General features: G+C 44.3%; 1 protein-coding gene and 1 long non-coding RNA gene across 3 annotated transcripts in view; both read left to right on the top strand.

Moving 5' to 3' along the window:
• LOC117348245 overlaps positions 1-12411 on the top strand; it is a 79221-nt gene extending 66810 nt beyond the window's left edge. The window contains exons 3-5 of one of the 2 annotated variants that reach the window (XR_004536936.1): positions 625-1078; positions 3708-3827; positions 12279-12411. This is a non-coding gene — a long non-coding RNA (uncharacterized LOC117348245). Of the gene's footprint in view, positions 1-624; positions 1079-3707; positions 3828-7197; positions 7327-12278 lie in introns of those variants that run through there. The other variant, XR_004536935.1, reaches the window with a different exon arrangement.
• A 2647-nt stretch (positions 12412-15058) lies between these two features.
• SEMA6D (semaphorin 6D) overlaps positions 15059-22044 on the top strand; it is a 598448-nt gene continuing 591462 nt past the window's right edge. The window contains exon 1 of the mRNA XM_033920097.1: positions 15059-15232. The gene's annotated coding sequence lies outside the window, so the exon portion shown is untranslated. The remainder of the gene's footprint in view (positions 15233-22044) is intronic.

The following is a 22044-nucleotide window of genomic DNA, read 5'->3' as shown; positions in this document are numbered from 1 at the left end:
GACTCACCTTGATTATTGCATTCACTTCTTTTTGTCATCTCTCAAAAAAGATATAGCAGAATTAGGAAAGGTTCAAAGACTGACTAAAATGATAAAGGGAATGGAACTCTTATACAAGGAACGGCTAAAGAGTAAGGTTAAATGACTTGACCAATAGTATTTTGGAGATGCCATAATAATAAATAAATAAATAAAAATACTAGTGAAAAATGGTTCAATTTCATGTGGAAAATCAGCAACTAGCTTTAAATTTTTGTGTAATATGTTATTTACCTACCTGAACTTTCTAGGAAATTATGCAAAAATACATATATATCTCTAAAATATGTTTAAGTGCTCTGATAATAATTTTTGTGTGTTTGCATTGCATATTAATGCTTTTTGTGCCTCAGTTATCAATTTATCTTACTTAACTCCCCCACCCCCTTTTTACTAAACTGTGATAGCAGTTATTAGTGCAGGGAGCCACGCTGAATGCTCTGCACTGCTCCCAATGCTCTTAGGAACTCTATGAGTGTCGGGAGCTGCATTCAGCACGGCTCCCTGCGCTAATAACTGCTAAAGGGGGGGGGGTTATTTACCCATATTGACATTAGCACATTAGTTTCATTTTCTCATTCACAGGTTCTCAACATAGCATCTTCATAGCAATAATCTAATATTGAAAATGTCCAAAAGAAAAGCACCACCACAAAAAGGGGAAATGCAAAATCCACAATGCAAAAGAAATGGGAAACAAGACTGCAAATTTGGATTCATTTGCATCATTTGGCGGGATCAGGCAGAGAACTATCTGTAGCTGAACGGACAACTGTCAAGGTTTTCATTAGATATGGGTTGTATTTGAGAGACATCAGTGATCACGACAAATGAAATTACAGCACTGATGAACTGGCCAATGACTCATTAGTACAAAGCAAATCCAAACTTCAGTGATCCTGTTATAAACAGCCATGTAAGGATTAAAGTAATGTTAAAATCCACGTGGGAACCAGTCAGCGAGGTTTCTGTGAGCAGAGCAAAACTGGAGAAGAAAGTCAGTTTTATGGAGAAGCTCAATATACTGATGGACATACCTGTAAGTGTGAAATAAAGAGTTGTCATGATATGGGATGCAATTCAGCCTGTGTTGGTGGAATACATATACTTTGTGACTGCAGAACAGAAAAGATTCTTGTGATTAAGTTAGCCTTTATAAACGGGTGAAAGAGAGACAGTTGGGAGTATTGGACCTTATCAGATTGGACCAATCAACCTTCCTGAGATCAGAAGTAGAGAATGACATGGTGACAAAATTCATCACCGTTTCCGTCCCTTCAGATAATCGTGGGAATCCATCTCCATGTCATTCTTTAGGAAGAGAGGGAAGAATCGGAGTATGAATGGGCACAACCACTGACCCTCAAGCCTTGCATTGAAGAATGCTGGTCTAGAATGACACCGGATGGTTAGAACATAAGACCATAAGCGTTACCATACTGGGACAGAATGAAGGTCCATCAAGCCCAGTATCCTGTTTCCAACAGTGGCCAACCCAGATTTCAAGTACCTGGCAGAAATCCAAAGAGTAGCAACATTCCAGAGCTGAGATTGTGATGTCATAAAGCCTCATTCCAGCAATGCCTAAGTTCTAACCTCATCAGTGATGTCACAATGTCTTCATTATCTTTTATTTGGCTCAAATAAGAATCAGAGTATGAATGGGAACATCCACTGACCCTCAAGCCTTGCATTGAAGAATGCTGGTGCAGAAGGACTGAGGTTGAGATAGACACTAAAGAATTACACGGGATCGTTTTCCGCAGGGACAGGAACGGTGCTGAATTTTGTCATCGTGTCATTCTCTAATCAGAAGCACAGCAGCTGGTCTATGAAGCCTCATCCTGTTGGGACTACCCAGAGGAGGGAGGAATTGAAACCTGGAGGGTGTTTTCTCCTATAACAGACTGATCGCATTAGATGTTCTGGGACTTTCCAAGAAAGTGCTTGGGTCACAGAAAAACCAGAAGTCATACTAACCGCAGGTGAAAAGAGTTGACGGATCTACAATCAAGCCTAGGAGGGAGGGGGGCCCAATCTCAGGAATTATTGACCTTAGTATTAAGAATGCAGTGCCAGGGAGAAATGGGAAAGACATATTTGGCACTAGGTGACATCATGTTTCAATATGACTTTATGACCAATATGTATGCCATCCAATCAACAGTATTGACAAATGTAACAAACCAATGGAAAATAAGCACATAATCTTTAACTAGGATGTACTTGTGACTTTAGGCTATTGTATCAGAGTATAAAAGTAGTAGCCCGGCTGGCCTATGCCCAGAATGGATCCATATCAGAAGCCGGCTATTCTGTATGTAATCCGTTGGCTCAATTTGCTGTCATTTTACTATATGTAAGCTGACTTTTGTTTATTATGACTAAATCTATATTTTATACAGCAAATTGGGTAGTTGATATGAGGTCATTCAAATTACATTGAAGGGGCTAGCAGTGGCCCTTCCCCCATACAGACATGCCAACAAGGCAGCGGGCACCTTAGGGGGGCACTGCTGTGAACTTCACATAAAGGGTGCCAGGTACATATTTCACCAGAACCCCCTTTTAGTGTATGGTGAGCCCTCCAAAATTCCCCTAAAACCTACTATACCTACTTGTCTACCATCCCAATAGCCCTTATGGCTGCAGGTGTCAACTATATGGCACTACAGTAAGTTTTGTATTGGGTTTTGGTGGCCTCACCCTTTCTACCATAAATGTAATGGTTTATGCCATTTTTTAGACATCTGAATTTTTTTTCTAATTGAGCCCCTTAGATTCAGCATGCAAAACGACATAATTTGGTCACCCGCAGTTTGTAAAAGTTTGAAATTATGTGGCTGCACGTGTAGTTCAGACTATTTTACGTTCAAATAAATATTACTTAATTTATACATATTTCAACTGCGGCGTGATATAGGTAAAACTCACTTTAAGCAGTTTCTGAAGATAGCTTTAGATTCAGCATGCAAGACTGCTTAATTTGGTCGCTACCCTGTTTCCCTGAAAATAAGACCTACCCCCCAAATAAGCCCTAGTTAAGATCCCTCCTTCCCATCCCTTTGTGCACCGGAACCCCACCAACCCTCCCACCATGTTATACTTATCCCTTCCTCCATCCTTTTGTGCACCGAACACCACCGACTTGCCTTATATACCTCCGAAGCCTCAAAACCGGTGGCAGCGCTATGAACGGGCTGCTTTGTGGCCTTCCCTCTGCCGCGAAGCAGCCTGTTCAGAGTGCTGCCACCGGTTAGGAGGCTTCAGAGGCACAAAGGGATGGAAGGGAGGGATAGGTATAACATGACAAGTGTCAAGGGTAGATATCATGTTTCCCCGAAAATAAGCCCTAGTATGTTTTTTAGGGCCCAAATTAATATAAGAACCTGTCTTATTTTCGGGGAAACACGGTGGTAGTTTGTAATGTTTTGAAAAAATAAGCATCTACCCCTATAATCGACACGCCCTAATAAAACGTCACAATGGCACCTCCACAAAAGAAAATAGGCATTTGTGACTGAAGCCAAACTTCATAACAACTGGTGAACCTATGTGTATAAATTAATTTTTACTATTTCTCTACTTCTTTAAGCAATCTCCCAGCAAGGTGCTATCTCTTGATTGTTTCATCATTTAATATTCCTGTTATGTTCCTTTTCCACTAGAAATCCCGAAGGGTATTAAGAGAGCATCCCTCCAGAGCTTCTTAGCACAGAATCACTAACTGGTGCTCTTAATGTGGGCTTTTCTTGACAAAGTCATTGAATTTAAACGCAAAGCTTCAGGTAGGTCTTTTAGGATCCGACTTCAGCAGGAAAGTGACAACATGGTGCTGTTATTGCTTGTTAATGTCTGCTTGGGAGAAAACTTTCTAATCAATTGTGTTGTGCATATTTTAAAAATATAAAGCAGAGATAATCTGCAATTCTGACTGAAGATGCACAGTATAGGAATCCTACAATCTTCACTTCTAGCACTGCTTCTTCCTTTTCTCACAAATATTAATGACTCCTAGGCTATTACTGGGGATGGGGGGGGGGGACAAAAGAGGTCACACAGGAGGCAGAGAGACACTTGGGAGCTTGTGCTTAGAAAACTAGGAACCACGTGTAGGTTCATAACCTGGCTGGTAATATTTTTGGCCTACCATAAAAACTCTGACTGCTAATGTGTCTCGCTGGAAATGTGCCTATGAGTGCACCATTCCCAGACCTCCGTATGATGTAGTGCATCTCTTCTGCTTTCAATTCACAGTGCAGCACAAACACTGCTATTATATGAATAAATAATGGGCACTGTGAATATTTGTTTGAGCATCGTGGCCACAAAAGCACAAAAGAAAGTTATGCTTCCTTGTGTACACAGATGATTTTTCTTAGACCAACTCCAGCTTTGGCAACAGTATGCAAAGAATAGATGATTATACTTCATGCCAGCTGGCTGTCAGCAGACCAAGATTTAAGCCTAGGCAAAGTAGGTAATTGCCTCCAGCCCAGCACTAAATTTTCATAGGCATTGAAATGCCACTGCTGCCTACTGCCATTCACCCAACCAGGCCTGCCTCCCACTGCTGTTTTGTGCTGTGGAGGCCATCCAACTGCAGCAGGAATAACAGGGGGGGGGGGGGAGGAGGGGGTGTTAAAGGAAATTCAGTACAAGGCCTGCTTTCAGAGGCTAAGACCTGTGGTGGCCCTGCCCCCTCATTTTGGTTTCTGTGGTGCCAGGAAGCCCTGAAAGGGAGAGCATCAACATCTGAGGGGTACCTGGTCCCATGCTGAAATTCATTCCATGAGTTGAGATAGATAGGCAAATGATGCTGACTCTATGATACTTCAGTAGTTTACTGTTCACATGTGCAGCCCATTCTTTCCAGTTTGGCCATCAGGCCTTGCTTTTGTAAGGTCAGGGGGAGGAAAGAGGGAGAAGCAGGGTTACTATATGGCTCCAAAAAAAGGAGGGCGGATTGAGACATCCGGGTTTTACTTCCATTGCTTTCAGTGGAAGTAAAACCCGGATATCTCAATCTGTCCTCCTTTTCTGGAGCCATATGGTAATCCTAGGCAGAAGCCTTTGGGTATTGAGGGTTTGGACAGCAGCAATCAGAAAGAGTTGGGGGGTGTCTGAATGAAAGTTTGCATGATTTCAGTAGATAGATAGATGTATGTTTATCTAAAACTTGTAATATGTAGTTTAACACCACCTGTACATTCTGCCACTGGTATAAATGGGTTTAATGGAGGAGAATTAACATTTATAGAGAATATAAGGAGCAAGTCATGGGCAAGGAATTCACTTGTTTTCAAATGTCTAAAAATAAATGTTAGCCAAAGATGACTGATATCAGATGTGATATCTGAAATAAACTTGGACATCTTCCAACCCATTCACACACTGACACTACCCCACAAGAAAGCATGTATTTGGGGCTAAAACCAAACTTCATAACAACTGGTGAACATTTGTGTTTAAATTAATTCTGTTTCCCTGTAAACTACCATAAATCGCTCTTCTAGCTTTGATGCAACCTACTTGCAACATGCTTTCATCATGCAAGTAATCACTCTAGCTCAGTTACAAGAGAAAGAGCAACACTAAACAGTTTTTGAAATATATATATATATAAAGGAACTTTCAGACTTCCAGGACCAGAGAGCATGTGGTGGTAATGGTCTGGACGTTATCTGTATCCGTAGAGGGGCATAATATAAAATGTGCCTAAGTCTGAGGTTGGATGTTCTGTACAAGACATCCACAAATCCAGCAGGAAACGTCCATTTTCAAAGCTGTATAACTAAACTAACTCAATGTTCCAAGTCTAGGAAATTTAAATCAACTAATAAACAGACTGGAAATACTTAAGATTTTAAAACTAGAGAAACTTATTATTGTACTCTCAGATATCCGCTAGGTTGATCATCAAAGATCTCAACAACCTTTTATAGCGGGATCGAATATCAATCATTGAGTACCTTTGCAAAATATCACAGTGTACTAGGTATATAAATAAGCTAATAAATATAAAGCACTTATCTTAGTGTAGCGTTAAGTGAGACCACTGTGCCCTGAGGCTTTTAAAGAAAGCCACTATTCCCTACGGGGACCCGTTTCGCCTTGACTAGGCTTCATCAGGGGTCAACGTTTTGTATATTGGCTTTAACGCCATTTTGTCTCGTGAACCCGAGCCAATATACAAAACGTTGACCCCTGATGAAGCCTAGTCAAGGCGAAACGGGTCCCCGTAGGGAATAGTGGCTTTCTTTAAAAGCCTCAGGGCACAGTGGTCTCACTTAACGCTACACTAAGATAAGTGCTTTATATTTATTAGCTTATTTATATACCTAGTACACTGAGATATTTTGCAAAGGTACTCAATGATTGATATTCGATCCCGCTATAAAAGGTTGTTGAGATCTTTGATGATCAACCTAGCGGATATCTGAGAGTACAATAATAAGTTTCTCTAGTTTTAAAATCTTAAGTATTTCCAGTCCATTTTCAAAGCTGCCAATGAGCTAGGAATAAGTTTTGGTCCTTAGAATGTCTACCTTTATTGACCATTTTCTAAAATAAAAACATCCACATGAAAAAGGTACAAAAGCAAGTTTTGTAGACGTACCCAACAACTACCTTGTCTGATCGCGGCAGAAGGAATCCCCGTCAGCTGAGCCAGTTTCAGGGATTCCTGGTAGCTAAGCTGATGGGGATTCTCCCTGCCAGGATCAGCTGAGCTGCGGAGCCCTACAACCCTCCCCAAGATATCCCCCACATCCCCCCTGACATCTCCACATTGCCCTGATATCCCATACCTCCCCTGATATCTCCGCCCCCACCCACTTCCCAATATTCCTAGGCCCCCTCCCACATCCCCGGAAAAAAAAAACCCTTACCTTCGGAAGAGCAAATGGCAGGAGGGAAATTCCCCCCTGCCTACAGGGCTATGCTTCAAATGATGGGGCTTCCCCCTCTCAATGCATCTTGGGATGCAGTGGGAGGGGCCGAAGACCTTGATTGTTTCTTATGTTTGATAATTTTGATATTTATTTTTTATACTTGGTGTCTTAACACTCATTTATATGCATCTGTTTTTCAAGAATTTATTTATTTGAATACTGTATTTTACGTATATCTTTATGTTTATGTCTAACCATACTTTAGTGATTTGTTGTCCCCTGAAGAAGGCAGCACCATTGTCGAAACTCAGATCCTAGCTGGAACTTACCTAGGATTCCTGTCAAGGACTTATATTGGACTATTGTTACTGATTTCAATAAATGTAACTGTTAGTTGAATTAGACATCTCACTTGCCTCTTCTGTTGCTTTATTTGGAGTAAGGGGGAAGAGGGGTGTCATGCCTTAAATCCTCCAGTGGTCTTCTTGTCAGTTTGGGCACCTTTGTGGAACTTAGATGCAACTCAAATAGGTCTAACTGCCTGCATCTAAGTTCCCTCTAAGAAAGCTTTGATTATGGCTGGGTTACGTCCAGGTTGAAGCCCGCATGATTCCCGCCCATAACACACGTCCCAAAACACATGTCCAGATAGTTGGTTTTGATTATTGGCACTTGGATGTCCCTGCTATTAGGACATCCAAGTGATGACTTAAGCTGTTTTTTGGACATTTTAAAGTTTTGATTATGAGCCCCATAGGCTTTTGTGATCACAAACATGTTCCTCACTTTTTTGGGCAAATTCCAGAGTTTAATTGCATGTTGTGTGAAGAAATATTTTATCAGGTTTGTTTTAAATCTACTACTTAGTAGCATCATAGCATGTCCCCTAGTCATAGTATTTTTGGAAAGAGTAAACAAGCGATTCGCATCTACCCTTTCTACTCCTTGAGCTGTCTCTTCTCCAAGCTGAAGAGCCCTAACCACTTTAGCCTCTCCTCATAGGGAAGTTGTCCCATCCCTTTTATAATTTATGTCACCCTCCTCTGTACCTTTTCTAATTTTGCTAAATTCTGCTATATCTTTTTTGAGATACGGTGACCAGAACTGCTCACAGTATTTGAGGTGTGGCCATACCATAGAGTGATACAAGGGCATTATAACATTTTCATCTTTATTTTCCACTAGTATTTTAGCCCGTTACATTAACGGGTGCTAGAATATATGTCTGTCTGTCTTTCTTTCTGTGTCTCTCTCCCTCCCGCTGTTTTTCTTTTTGTCTGTCTCTCTCCCTGGACCCCTTTGTCTGTCTGTCTTTCTGTGTCTCCCTGTGCCTTTCTTCTTTTCTTTCTGTCTGCCTTCCTCTCGCTGTCTGGCTTTCTTTCTATCCATCTGTCTCTCTTCTCCCCCCACACTTCCCTGTGCAGCAGCCACAGCAGCATTCCCTCCCCCTCCATGTCTCTGTGCAGTAGCATTCCCTCCCCGCCACTACTTCCCTGTACAGCAGCATTTAGATCCCCACCTTCCCTGTGCAGCAGCCACAGCAGCACCAGCATTCCCTCCCACCCCACACCACTTCCCTGTATAGCAGCAGTGTTTCCTTTACCCCCCCTTTCCCATCCCTCGGTCTTGACTGCTCCTTTAGTCCCTTGCCGCCCCCACCCTTCCCTTCCCGCGGTCCGACCATCTGCCGATTCCAGCAGCGTGTACAGCACTCTACACACGCTGCTTCGGGGCCTTTTACTGCCTTGATTTACTCTGGCACGTCCCTGATGACATTGCGGCAGAGCAAATCAGGGAAGTAAAAGGCCCCGAAGCAGTGTGTGTAGAGTGCTGCACATGCTGCTGGAATCAGCTGGTTTTGAGTCGGGACCGTGGCATCCCTTTGCGGCTGGAGTGTTTTGGGCTTCCCTTCCCGCTGAAGGGAGATCTGATAGAAATCTACAAAACCCTGAGTGGAGTGCAATGAATAAATGCAAATTGATTGCTCACTTTTTCAAAAAAGTACAAAGAGCAGGGGATAGGTCATAAAAATACAAAGTATATTTGAAATAAATAGGGAAAAATATTTTTCACTCAACCTATTAATAAGATTTGGAACTCATTGCTGAAGGATATAGTAAAAAGTTACGTAGCATAGTTGAGTTTAAGAAAAAAATTTAGACAAGATCCTGGAGAAAATGTCAACAATTATTAACACGTTCTGTCACTGCCATCTATTCCAGAATGGCTCAATAAGGTTTGGACAGTACAATAAATTTTAACAAGGCAAGAAACAAGCATGCCACACCAATGCAAAGAGTCACAAAATATTATCTACATAATGGAGTACAGCAGACAGACCCATGCCTATCTATAAGGAGGAAAGTAGCAGCACAACACACAGCCAAAAGTACATATAATATCCAAAACACAGAGAGACACCGGAGCCATAAACCTATAGAAACACTGTACTTTATTTATGTACTAAATTTTTGAACTTAAAAAAATAAGGTTTGGACAGAAAAATTAACATCTGAACAAAAAATTAGAAGGCATAATTTGATGAGGACTGGAATCCCTTCTTTGTTGGACAATAAATAGGTAACTCTAGGGTGGTTTGAATTATGCCTCCTTTCCTTTTAAATATGATCTACGTAATTTTCTGTTTTATTTACTGCTAATGTTATGTAATGTTCTTGACTCAGAGAGTTATACCTGTTAAAAATGGAATAAGATTTGAAAGCAGTTACAAGGGGGCCGCTGAAACGTTCTCAGCCCAGTCAAGAAGAGAATGATGCAGAGCCATGAAACTTAAAAGTTATTCCACACTTTTCTTGACACTTTTTATTTCATTGAAATGAAAAGTGTCAAGACAAGTGTGGAATAACTTGTAAATTTCAGGCCCCACATCATTCTCTTCTTGATTGGGCTGAGAACCTTTCGGTGGCCCCTCGTATTGTGATGTCATAGTACCTCATTCCACCAATGCCTAAGAGCCAACCTTATCAGTGATGTCACAATAGCTTGGTTTCCCTATACCTGTGCCCATTTGCTAGTACATTTGCCTCATTGACATAAAAGGTGTCAAGAAAAGTGTAGAATAACTTGTAAGTTTCATGGCTCCCTTGGCTGGGCTGAGAACTTTTCAGTGGCCCCTTGTATTAAGGCAGACCTAGAGAAAGCCACTACTTATTCCTGAGGATAAGTAGCATAAAATCTTGCCACATTTGGGACCCTGGCAAGAGCAAAGTGGAAATGTCCAATCAGAATGGTACAAAAAAAAGTGTCTTTCAACTCATCTGATAAATCCAATGGTCTTTATTCATCCAAAATAACTCATACATCCAAAGAAACTCAATGACTCGACATGATCATGTTTTGGCTATCCGGCCTGCATCAGGAGTCTTAGGAGTCTCTGGGTATCTAGTAGTCTTTGGGTATCAAATGTTTTAAAGCCAAACAATCATACCATTACTCCGAATCTGTGGCGCTCTAAAACAACGCGGCCTTGCAAGGAGAGAAAAGATTGGACATTTCCACTTTGCTCTTGCCTGTTTGATTTTTGTGGGTTTGTTTCCCCTGTTTTATTGTTACATTTGGGACCCTGCCAGGTATTTGTGATCTTATTAGGCCACAGTTGGAAACAGGGTATTTGGCTTGATGGACTTTTGGTCTGACCCAATTCATATATTCCTGTGTTCTTACACAGTATATGAGAAACATTGCCTTGGATGAGTTTATGAAATGAATGAATAAATGCAAACAGCATTCAAATCTTATAATTGTAATTCTGTTTTTGTTATTTCATTGTAACCTTATTTGTTGCCATATGTGATACTTCCTTTACTAAAATCAGTTGTTTTTTTGGGAAGCAACTGGAGCTAGAATCACAAACATTAAGAGAGTACTAAAAATAAATTTTGGAAACCTATTAGAAGGGGCTTTTTTTGGCAGCAAAATCAGCAGCTAGTAGCTACTATATCATCCCCTTGCTATAAAAATCACCTTTATTTATAAAACAATCACAAACAATATGACAAATCCCCAGCATGGTTCATAGTGAAAAATCACTTCCTTCAGGGGTTGAGAGGTTATTTTAGGTAATAAAGCTGAAAGTTTGAAAGCCTTATATGGTTAGGAACTAATTTTTCTCTGAAAGTAAGAGGCAAAGAGCATGGCTGTAGTTTACATGAATACAAACAGATGGGATGGAGAAAGTTCTGCTTAGAGATGTGTGAAAAAAATTTGTAGGGAAAATGGCAAAAAAACGAACCTTTTCCCTTGCACAGAAAATTAGTTGAAAATGTCTGCACTGTTTGCAAAGACATTTTTTTTTTTTGGGGGGGGGAGGATGAAGGTGAAAATGTCACCATTTAGATATTTTGGCCCCCGCGTGAGCGGACTGCTAGGCATGATGGACCTCTTATGGCACTTCTTATGTTAATAATTCTGAAGACCTAGAGGACATGGGCTTGGGCTCCCTCCTGCCCCGATGTTGTTGGGGAGGGGGGGGGGGAGGAGGGGAGGGGTGTGTGGATTCTGTAACTGGTATTGTTTTTGATAGATACCAGTTACAGAATCCAGCTTTTAGGCAAAGGACTGGCCCCTCCTTCACCTAAAAACTCATGTTTTGGGGGTTTGGGACTTAGGCTTTTTTTAGGTTGATTATATGGTGTAAGTTTAGACGTAGTGGTGGTCTGGGCGTTTAAACAGCTGAACGTAGAGGCAGGCCATTATCAAAAAAACCTCCTTTTGGATGTGTTTTTTTAATAATGGACATTTACCTTGCTTCTACTTTCAATATTTAGGGCCTTAGGCCAAAAGGGGACTTAGACGTTTGTTTGTTTTTTTGTTTTGTTTTTTATTATGCCCCTCCACGTGTCTGTATATGGCCTTTTGGTTGAGGATGGGCTGGAGAGGGCTTCAATGGCTGGGAGGGTGTAGATGGGCTGGAGTGAACTTTGACTGAGACTTTAGCAGTTGGAACCCAAGCACAGAACTGGGTAGAGCTTTGAATTTTTGCCCAGAAATAGCTAAGAAGAAAAAATAAAAAAAATTTAAATTGAATCAGGTTGGGCAGACTGGATGGACCATTCGGGTCGTTATCTGCCATCATCTACTATGTTACAAAAATACCAGGGCTAGAGGATATGTATTGAAGCTTCTAAGAAGTAGATTTAAAACAAGTAGAAGAAAATATTTCTTCACTCAGCATTTAATTCGTTGCCAGAAAGTGTGGTGGAAGCACTTAGCTTAGCAGGGTTTTAAAAATGGTGGAAAACTTCCTACAAAAGATGAATGTGGGAAAATCCACTGCTTATTCCTAGTATAAGTAGTATAATATTTTCATCTTTGGGATTTTGTCAGGTACTTGTGACCTGGGTTGGCCACTGTTGGAAACAGAATACCGGGCTTGATGGAGCTACGATCTCTCCCAGTTCTTATGGGTGTACTCTCTTTCTGAAATAAATAGGAGCCTGAGAGCTTGTCTCAGCCGAAGGACAACATGGTGCTGGGAGGCCCATGTGTCGCCCATTGAGCAAGCAGGTAGGTGTGTGTGTGGGGGGGGGGGGGGAATCATGAAAGTATTGGATGGGAGGTTTTTTCTGCTCTGGGGGTTCAATTTGATTAGAGGAGGGGGGGGGAATGGACACGGGAATAAGGCATTAAAGCCGTGACCTTGGAGGATCCGGCTCCTTCCAGGGTCCTCCAGGACATCTTTTTCCCACCCGCCTGCCTGTTAGGTAGGCTGGTAGGTTGGATGGTAGCTCGGGAGGGCTGTTCTCCTTAGTTACTGGGTGCTGGTGCTCATCCAGCGATGAGTGGTGGGATGGCTGGGGGTCAGGTGACCCGGGTAAAGGGGCATGTGGGACATGCCACCCTTTGGACTCTTGTTGATGTGGCGGGGTCGGGGGCCACTGAACATTATGTATACCTGGTAGCTTGGGAGAAGCTCTTTTGGTTATGTTATGTTAATTTATGCTATAGCATGTTGATGTTGTTATTGTTGATCAATAAACAGAGCTGTGGCTATTTTCACCATTATAGAAACTGTGTGTTGATTTTGAATAGTAGTGGGGTATGGTGGGGTGGAGTGGGGTGTGAGGATGGGGGCAGCTGGGTCTGTTCAGATCCCGCTGTTATGCACTCTCTTTCCACATAGAATGTGCACTATCACTGGAAAACAACACCCAAAATGTGTTATTGGGTTTTTTTCATGTTTTCATTTGGTAATGACATGGGATATGGTACTGACATGTTCTATCTCAAGACAGAAGCTCATTCTTAATGAGATCTGGGCCAATCTTGTGCTCTGACTGCAGCAGGGGAAGAGGAAATAAATGTACCACACTTCAGAAATTGATTACTTGGCAAAATATTAATACTGCAGCATAGATTAGCATTAGCAAATACATAGGTAACTAGCTGAGCAGGCAAACAATTGATAGTGCCATAGATAGCACCTTTGTGGTTGCTTCAGCATCCCTAATATTTGAGAAAACCAGATCACTGCATCCAGGGTGGGGTGATCCATGTTTAGCATTAGCATCCGCACTCATGCTGGAAAATTGGCTCCAAAGCACCAGAGGCAGGTTCAGATTGAGCAGAAACAAGGAGTAAGTGGAAAGTCAGAGCCAATCCCCTCCCCTCCCCCAGATCTCAAGGGGGATTTCACTTGGCTTTTTGTCAGTAGCTTTCTCTGATTGAACTATCATCTGTGTGCTGTGTTGCGTGAAACTTCTGGGTGACCCTGAACTTCTGAGAGCACGCTGGTAATTTGAAACTTCCAGTTAATCCAAGGTTTCAGCCCTAGATGGGGAAGAGAGAGAGAGAAAGACAGAAAGTGTAGCACAGCAGGAAAAGACTTTAGCCAGAGCCAGAGGCGATATACAGTAGCAGGATGGAGCATAGGAGTCTGTTCAGTGGGTACTAATGGGTGCAGAGCTTCTCCCCCAGTTCTGAGCAAGCACTTGCCTAGGGGTGATAATTTGCATTGTATTTGACACCTCCCATCATATTTGAAGTATTGGTGCCTAGGTGCAGGAGAGAGAAGCAAAAAAAGCAGCACTATAAAATAATCCAAAACATGCCTGCTGCTGTTCAGAAGATCAGTGGAGCCTTATTTCTATGATAAATTTGTTTAAGAAATTGGGGTTATGTGAGAAGCATTTTTCTGTATGCATTTCATCTGCGTTTGGCAGACCTGCTTGATGTAAACTGCTTTGAACTGTCAAGGTATAAATAAAAAAATTATTATTAAAAGGTACCAGGTATTGGGAAAAGTTTGGCAATACGTGTAAAGCTGGCTGCCAATAAGCAAGTGCGCTTTACTCGGGAAGAAGACGCAGATAAGTACGCGGCGTAAAGGACTTTTTTTTTTTTTTTTGCGCATACCTGTGTAAAGATCATTCAGGCCACCCACACAGCCACGCGCTGCCCAGCCACAGGGCTCGAGAGCGCGCACGACCAGAGCGCAGCCGGCTACTGCCGCTGCCACAAAGAAGCGGCTGCCACAGAGCAGCAGCTCAGCTACCGTTAAGCATTTTGCTGTCATTTCTTTTCTTTTTTTTAATTTTAATTAGCTGTTTAAAGGTCACAAAAGAAAAAATAATAATAATTTCAAGCCCTCTCTCACCCCTTTTAAGTATACTTTAAAATAATAATAATAACTTCGTCAGACTGGGAGGAAGAGGTTTAAGGAGCTATTTGGCTTTCACCTTTTCTTCCTACTCACGTTTGATAGCTGTTGATCGCAGAGGTACATTGCCCGGGGGGGGATTTCAAAAGGACAAGAATTGCCCCAAGATGAATCAGCCTAAAGCTTATTGCCCCCCCTCCCCCTCCCCTGTCGTAAATCGGCTCTCGAACTTCAGAGCAAGGCCAGAGTGAAGCCTCGATCGCGACAGAATGACATAGAAAAGAGCGATCTGGAAGAAGGTAGTAGGAAGACAAAGAAAGAAGACCCGGGAATCTCCGATCGCCCTCTGCATAAATACTCCCGAAAGAGAGGGCAAGGGAAGGGGGGAAAAAAAAAGGCACGAAGAGAGGAAAAGGAGGCGATGGGACTGAAGGCGAGGAGGACACAAAGCCGGGCGACGCCGAGCTCGAGAGAGAAGCGCAAATCAGGGATGGGATAGGCGAGGCGTGGGAGGGGGGCAGCAGGGAGTGACAGGAAGCGATGGGCGGGCGGAGTGCGCCGCGCTCACTTCCAAACGGGATCAGCCCGCGCTCGGAGCTGCGCCAGCCACATCCGCATCTGCCACTGAAGAGGCACCTGCCGGGGGCCCCGAGGCCGGCTTTGCTCTCGCGATCGCCTAGAAGTAAGTGCTCTCGAGCCTTAGCGGAAAGCCTGCTGCCTTATTTCTTCTCTCAGGTCCAGCTTGGGGGGGAGGGGGGTTCATAGCCGACCCGTTAGTGTTATTGTCACGGTGCAGTAGTATAAGGGGGGGGGGGGGGGGGGTTACTTTTTCAGGTTTTAAGCGAAGGATTTTGGGCGCGAGATCAGCTCTGATCGGACTTCTTCCGGGAGCCTTAGCATGCTGCCCTTCAAAGCAGAAATAACGGGAGGCTTCCGCCCCCTCCCCAAAATTCTGCAAAAAAAAAAAAAAATATATATATATAGAGAGGCAGAGAGTAAGTGAATAAATACAAAGCCGATCGAAAGGGAAAGTGAACAGAGGGGCAATGATCGGAAACAGATGCTGCAAGCTGGGGTTTTGGGCTTGCATCTATCACTTTGACCTGGGGCTGCAAAAAAAAAAAATGAGAGCACCTCTCTTGTAGGGGGGGAAGAGGTGTGTCCCTGAAATGAAGAATTTTTATTTATTGCGTTTTAAATAGAGGAAATGATGCATGTGCTGCTTGCACTGGGTGGAAAGGCAAAAAAAAAAAAAAATAAAAGAGCATGTTGCTCTCCGTATCTAAGAGGGAAGCTGGGCTAGTGCTTGTGACTGGACAGAAAGGGGTCATCTCTTGCTAAGTGGGGCCGTTACTTATCACTGCTTAAAGGGTGCAGTGCAATGTAAATCCTTCATGTCAGAAGCTTGGCTGTTACTGGTCCCATTTCTGGTGCTTTTTCCTCTTTTTTTTCTTGGAAGATGGGAAGCTATGTAAGGGAGTGATTTTGGCATGCTGTCTAATATATCATATTTCTTGTATTTTGCTTTTCTTTTTTAATATTCTGTTTCTTTGACAAGGAAAATGCCCCTATGTGTCAAAAATCCCCTTCGCTCTTGGGGACTTTGCACTTATCTATGAATGCATCTATCAGGTTTTGTTGAGCGGAAACACACTAGTGATCTAATGCACTTGAGGGAATAATGGTGGATATCTCTAAGTAAGACAAGCTTCCACAATCTGTAAACATTATCATTAGTATAGAATTTAAGAGCCATTAAAAAAAAAAAAATCGACCATTCTTTAAAATGTATGTTGCTGCTTTAAGAGGCGGGGTTATCTCATGTAGTAACAGGTTATGGAGTTGCCCTGATCCTTTGTTTAGGTAGGCTTAAACTAGAGCCTGTCTCTGCTATAGAGTGGGTTGCATTTATAATCAATGACAGGGCTGTCTCTTATGAAAGCTGATCACACAGAGTAGAACAGTTGATATAACTGGCTAGCAAGAGGAAATTATTCCTTGGAACAGATCATAGGGTGATGTTATTGTTTGTTGGTTAGGGAGGAGGACTAGGTGTTGGATAGAAGGAAAGGTTGGCTTTGAGGAGAGCAGATCACAGAACAGTGCTATTATTCTGACTAGGAAGAAAATTATCTCTTTTGAGAGTTCCTCATAGAGTGAAAGTGTGGCATCTGCTTTTGTAAAGGAAAGGATTGTCCCTTCCGGGAGCAAATCAGTGATGGTGTAGGAGAAGGGAGCTCCCCTTGAGGACCATGCTGGTTATAGGAACTATTGTTTAATGGCTTGGTGTTGTGTATCTATGAGGTAGGAAGATGCTTAATGTAAGTCTTAGGGTGGGCAAAGTAAGTGTTTCTCTTGCTGCCACCAGCTGGCATCTACTTTTTTTTTAGTACAAGTCCGTGGTGGTTTTACCCCAAAGCTTGTGTAATCCTTTGCTCCTGGCTTTCCTAAATCAGATCTAAATCAGTGTATGCAGCTGGGTCAATGCAACGCTGGTCCATCCTTTTCTGAAAAATTAGGTCAGCTGGTTCTTCAGTTCATTGTCTCAAAGCTGTTACTACCAGTGGCAGCGAGACCTAGTAATCAGATCCAGAAGAATCTAAGGAAAGCTCTCATGTTATATGTAAAGTAAATGGGCAGCTCTGAGCAATAACAATTATTACAGAATCATCTACACGGTGAATGAATATGTCAAGTAATCTGACATTATATTTAGAAACTGTTTAAAGTGGTAAAATCAGTTAGCTTAGCAGGGTATAAAAAAGGTTTGGGTACTTTCCTAAAAGAGGCCATTATTGAGATGGGGCTTGGGGAAATCCACTGCTTATTCCTAGGATAAGCAGCATAAAATCTGTTTTACTATTTGGGATCTTGCCGGGTACCTATGGCCACTGTTGAAAACAGGATACTGGGCTTGATGGACTTTTGGTCTGTCCCAGTATGGTAATTCTTATGTTCTTATCTGCATTTGCATAACAAAACTGGAGCTAGATAAGTACAGTATCTGTTCTAAAGCACATATCCAGTTTGTATACTGTATATTCAGTTCCACTTTCTTTGACTAACCAGTTTTATTCCCAAATAGATTTTACAATAATACATGTCAATGATAGAAACACAATTGCTAGCATATATGATGTGCATAGGGGAGAATTGATTTGGTTCATTTGGCCTTTTCTCGACATTTCAGACTTTTTTTTCAATTTGTGTCGTACATTTTAATATTTAAAAGTGTGCTAGAATTTTTAACACATGCACGTATTATTTAGATGTTTTCATTTGTTAGTAATATTAAAAATGATTTTCTTCACGCATGTTTTTAAGGCATGTAGCAAAGTGAATGCACACTAATACATGCAGATCTTTAATATCTGACAATGTTCACTGCTTACCGGTGCTGAATATAAATCGCTCTGAATAGAACGTACCAAAGAGCCAATTTGCTGTGCACTTTGATAGATTTCAAAGGACTTGTTAAGTGCATGAAACTGGTGAAGCCAGGAACCTTTTGTCCCCAGGAGTAAAACTGTATCATTCCATGGGAGTGGGATTGACAGCAGACAGAAGGTTCATCATGGTAGCAATTTAAATAGGATAATACTTAAATTTGTTCATATGATCAGTAAATTAATTTAAAATCTACTTTTATGGTTTTTATATATTACTTTGAACCCCTCTTTTACCAAACAGTAGCGCGGTTTTTTAGTGCCTGCCGTGGCGGGTATCAGCTCCGATGCTCTCAGGAATTCTTTGAGCTTCGGAGCTGTTACTGCAGCGGCTGGCGCTAAAAACTGCGCTACTGTTTTGTGAAAGGGGGGGGAGTTAATTCTATTTGTGAGCTGTTTCTATAGCTGAAAGCAGCTTATTGCTTGATGCTCTCTAAGGGGCCCTTTTGCTAAGCTGCACTAAAAATTGGTCTGCAGTATTATGAGAATGTGGGTTTCCCACGCAGTGGAATCGCTTTTTAGTTTGGCAGTAAAATATCTGCAGGTTCCATTTTCATATTAATGGCCACATGCCAGTTTTGAAATTAGCAGATGACCCTTTTGTAGGCAGAAGGGACTCTCAGCTAGGGTCTTATTCCATAAAGGGCGCCTAACTTAATTGACAAAATGCCCATAACAGCCTCAATAATTGGGGGAAAAAATGTAATTGGATGATAGGTGCGTATCACGTGGCGCTTAGTGGGCGTAGTGCGACTTAAGTGCTGCTAAGTGTGATTCTCCAAAAACGTAGGCCACTGAAATGTAGGCCTTTAAAAGCCTCGCCTACATTTCAGACGTCTTAAGTTTTTGGAGAGGCGTCACTAGCCGAGATTCTGTAAATGGCGCCTGTGAGTAACACGTGACTGGCGCCATTTTTCTAGGCGCTGGCCGATTTAGATGCCGTTTATAGAAGCAGCCCCTTAGGGCACAGCAATGCCCGGGTGCTAACTGATTAGCTCAGGGCATACCTACTCTGCCTTCAAACATGCCCCTTAGTTTTTAGCATGCGGGTGGCGTGCGCCAATCCTGAAACCACCACGGGACGCCTGAGTGCATTCCTCGGTAGTGTCTTTTTAATCTGCAGTAATCAGGCATTAGTGCTTATTATGGCTTAGTAAAAAGATCATTTAATTCTGTTTGTTAGTTTCTAATAGTCTTGTCTGTTTTCACCTAAAATATTAAAACTGTTTTTGCTGTTATTCATGTGGAACAGAATAAGTTGTATTGTCCTCGACTCTAATCATCACATGTTGTCTACTTCCCTCTGTTCCCTATTAATTGTTTCAAGTATTAAATCAATTTGTACACTTCTACTGTAGACGTTACTGAGGTCTAAAAGATGATGAAATCTAATTATTTTATTATTGTCCAATGTACGAGTATCTACTAGTTTGATTGTCTGAGTACATATACCGTGTTTCCCCGAAAATAAGAGTGTCTTATATTAATTTTGGGACAAAAAAACACATTAGGGCTTACTTTCGGGGGATGTCTTATTTTTTTTCATGTACAACAATCATCTCTCCCTTCCTCTCCTCCATCCCTCTTTCCAATATCCCTATCCCCCCCCACCTGTGCAGCATCTTTCTATCCCTCCCTCCCATCCCCTTGTGCAGCAGAACCCCACTGACCCTCCCATCGTGAGACTGACATACCTCTACTGCAAGGCCTTCACAAACAGCAGCGACGGCAGCTGTTTTTGGAAGACTCAGAGTAGAGGTATGTCAGGTCTCACCGGGTTGGGGATCGCTGAATTGACAAGTCTGATTTTTTGGGCAAATTGGGCAGCACTAGTGTCAGGGATGGAGTTGGAGAGTGTCAAGGACATTTGGGGGGGGGGGGCTTCGGGGCTTGATATTAACTAGGGCTTATTTATGGATAGGAGTTATATTAGGAGCATCTTTAAAAATTATGCTAGGTCTTATTTTCGGGGAAACAGGGTAGTACCGTATTTTCACGCAAATAACACGCACCCGTATAAAACGCGCACACGGATATAGCGCGCAGAAATCACGATGATTTGCACAAAAACTTTGATATACCGCGCTCACGGGTATACCGCGCATGCTGCCCGACGCTCCTTTCGCCCGCCCTGACTTTCCGTGCGCTGTCCCGACTCTCCGTTCACCCCCCCTGACTTCCGTGCACTGTCCCCCCTTGAAGGTCTGTCCCCATCCTGAAAGCCTGATGCCCCCCCCCCCGACGTCCGATACATCCCTCCCCCCCCCCGAAGGACCGCCGACTCCCCAACAATATCGGGCCAGGAGGGAGCCCAAATCCTCCTGGCCACGGCGACCCCCTAACCCCACCCCGCACTACATTACGGGCAGGAGGGATCCCAGGCCCTCCTGCCCTCGACGCAAACCCCCCTCCCCCCCAAGAACCTCCGACCGCCCCCCAGCCGACCCGCGATCCCCCTGGCGACCCCCACGACCCCCCCACCCCCCTTCCCCGTACCTTTGGTAGTTGGGCCAGAAGGGAGCCCAAACCCTCCTGGCCACGGCGACCCCCTAACCCCACCCCGCACTACATTACGGGCAGGAGGGATCCCAGGCCCTCCTGCCCTCGACGCAAACCCCCCTCCCCCCCAAGAACCTCCGACCGCCCCCCAGCCGACCCGCGATCCCCCTGGCGACCCCCACGACCCCCCCACCCCCCTTCCCCGTACCTTTAGTAGTTGGCCGGACAGACGGGAGCCAAACCCGCCTGTCCGGCAGGCAGCCAACGAAGGAATGAGGCCGGATTGGCCCATCCATCCTAAAGCTCCGCCTACTGGTGGGGCCTAAGGCGCGTGGGCCAATCAGAATAGGCCCTGGAGCCTTAGGTCCCACCTGGGGGCGCGGCCTGAGGCACATGGTCGGGTTGGGCCCATGTGCCTCAGGCCGCGCCCCCAGGTGGGACCTAAGGCTCCAGGGCCTATTCTGATTGGCCCACGCGCCTTAGGCCCCACCAGTAGGCGAAGCTTTAGGATGGATGGGCCAATCCGGCCTCATTCCTTCGTTGGCTGCCTGCCGGACAGGCGGGTTTGGCTCCCGTCTGTCCGGCCAACTACTAAAGGTACGGGGGAGGGGGGTGGGGGGGGCGTGGGGGTCGCCAGGGGGATCGCGGGGCGGCTGGGGGGCGGTCGGAGGGTCTTGGGGGGGAGGGGGGTTTGCGTCGAGGGCAGGAGGGCCTGGGATCCCTCCTGCCCGTAATGTAGTGCGGGGTGGGGTTAGGGGGTCGCCGTGGCCAGGAGGGTTTGGGCTCCCTTCTGGCCCAACTACCAAAGGTACGGGGAAGGGGGGTGGGGGGTCGTGGGGGTCGCCAGGGGATCGCGGGTCGGCTGGGAGGCGGTCGGAGGTTCTTGGGGGGGAGGGGGGTTTGCGTCGAGGGCAGGAGGGCCTGTGATCCCTCCTGCCCGTAATGTAGTGCGGGGTGGGGTTAGGGGGTCGCCGTGGCCAGGAGGGTTTGGGCTCCCTTCTGGCCCGATATTGTCGGGAAGTCGGCGGTCGTTCGGGGTGGGGGTGCGAGTGGTCCTGCCGGGGGGGGGGGGGGATGTATCGGACGTCGGGGAGTCGGCCGGGCAAGAGGGCTTGGGCTCCCTCTTGCTCCGATCGTGGATGCGGGTGCGGATGGGAGCGCGTGCGAGCGGTCGTTCGGGGTGGGGGTGCGAGCGGTCCTGCTGGGGGGGTGAATCGGGCGTCGGGCGGGGTGGGAACTATGTTTTAAAACTTTGGTATACCGCGCTCACGCATATAACGCGCGAGGGGTATGCGCGGTAGGTAAAAACGCGTATAACGCGCGCGTTATATGCGTGAAAATACGGTAATCACTTTCTGCAGATTCCTCTACCGAGCAGATTGGAATTAAACTACGTTTTTTTATTGTATATTCAGTGGAGAAGTGAGGGTAAGAGGCACCCCTCCCCCACACTCATCTTCGCCCTCTCGCTCCTTCCCCAATCCCCCCTGCCACGCGTACGCACCCCCTTCCCTTCCCCTATACATCTAGCTGTTCAACATGCTCCTTG

The sequence above is a fragment of the Geotrypetes seraphini genome, chromosome 14 (assembly GCF_902459505.1).
Source record: "Geotrypetes seraphini chromosome 14, aGeoSer1.1, whole genome shotgun sequence".
NCBI classification, from domain to species: domain Eukaryota; kingdom Metazoa; phylum Chordata; class Amphibia; order Gymnophiona; family Dermophiidae; genus Geotrypetes; species Geotrypetes seraphini.
This window is presented reverse-complemented; position numbering and strand designations above follow the sequence as displayed.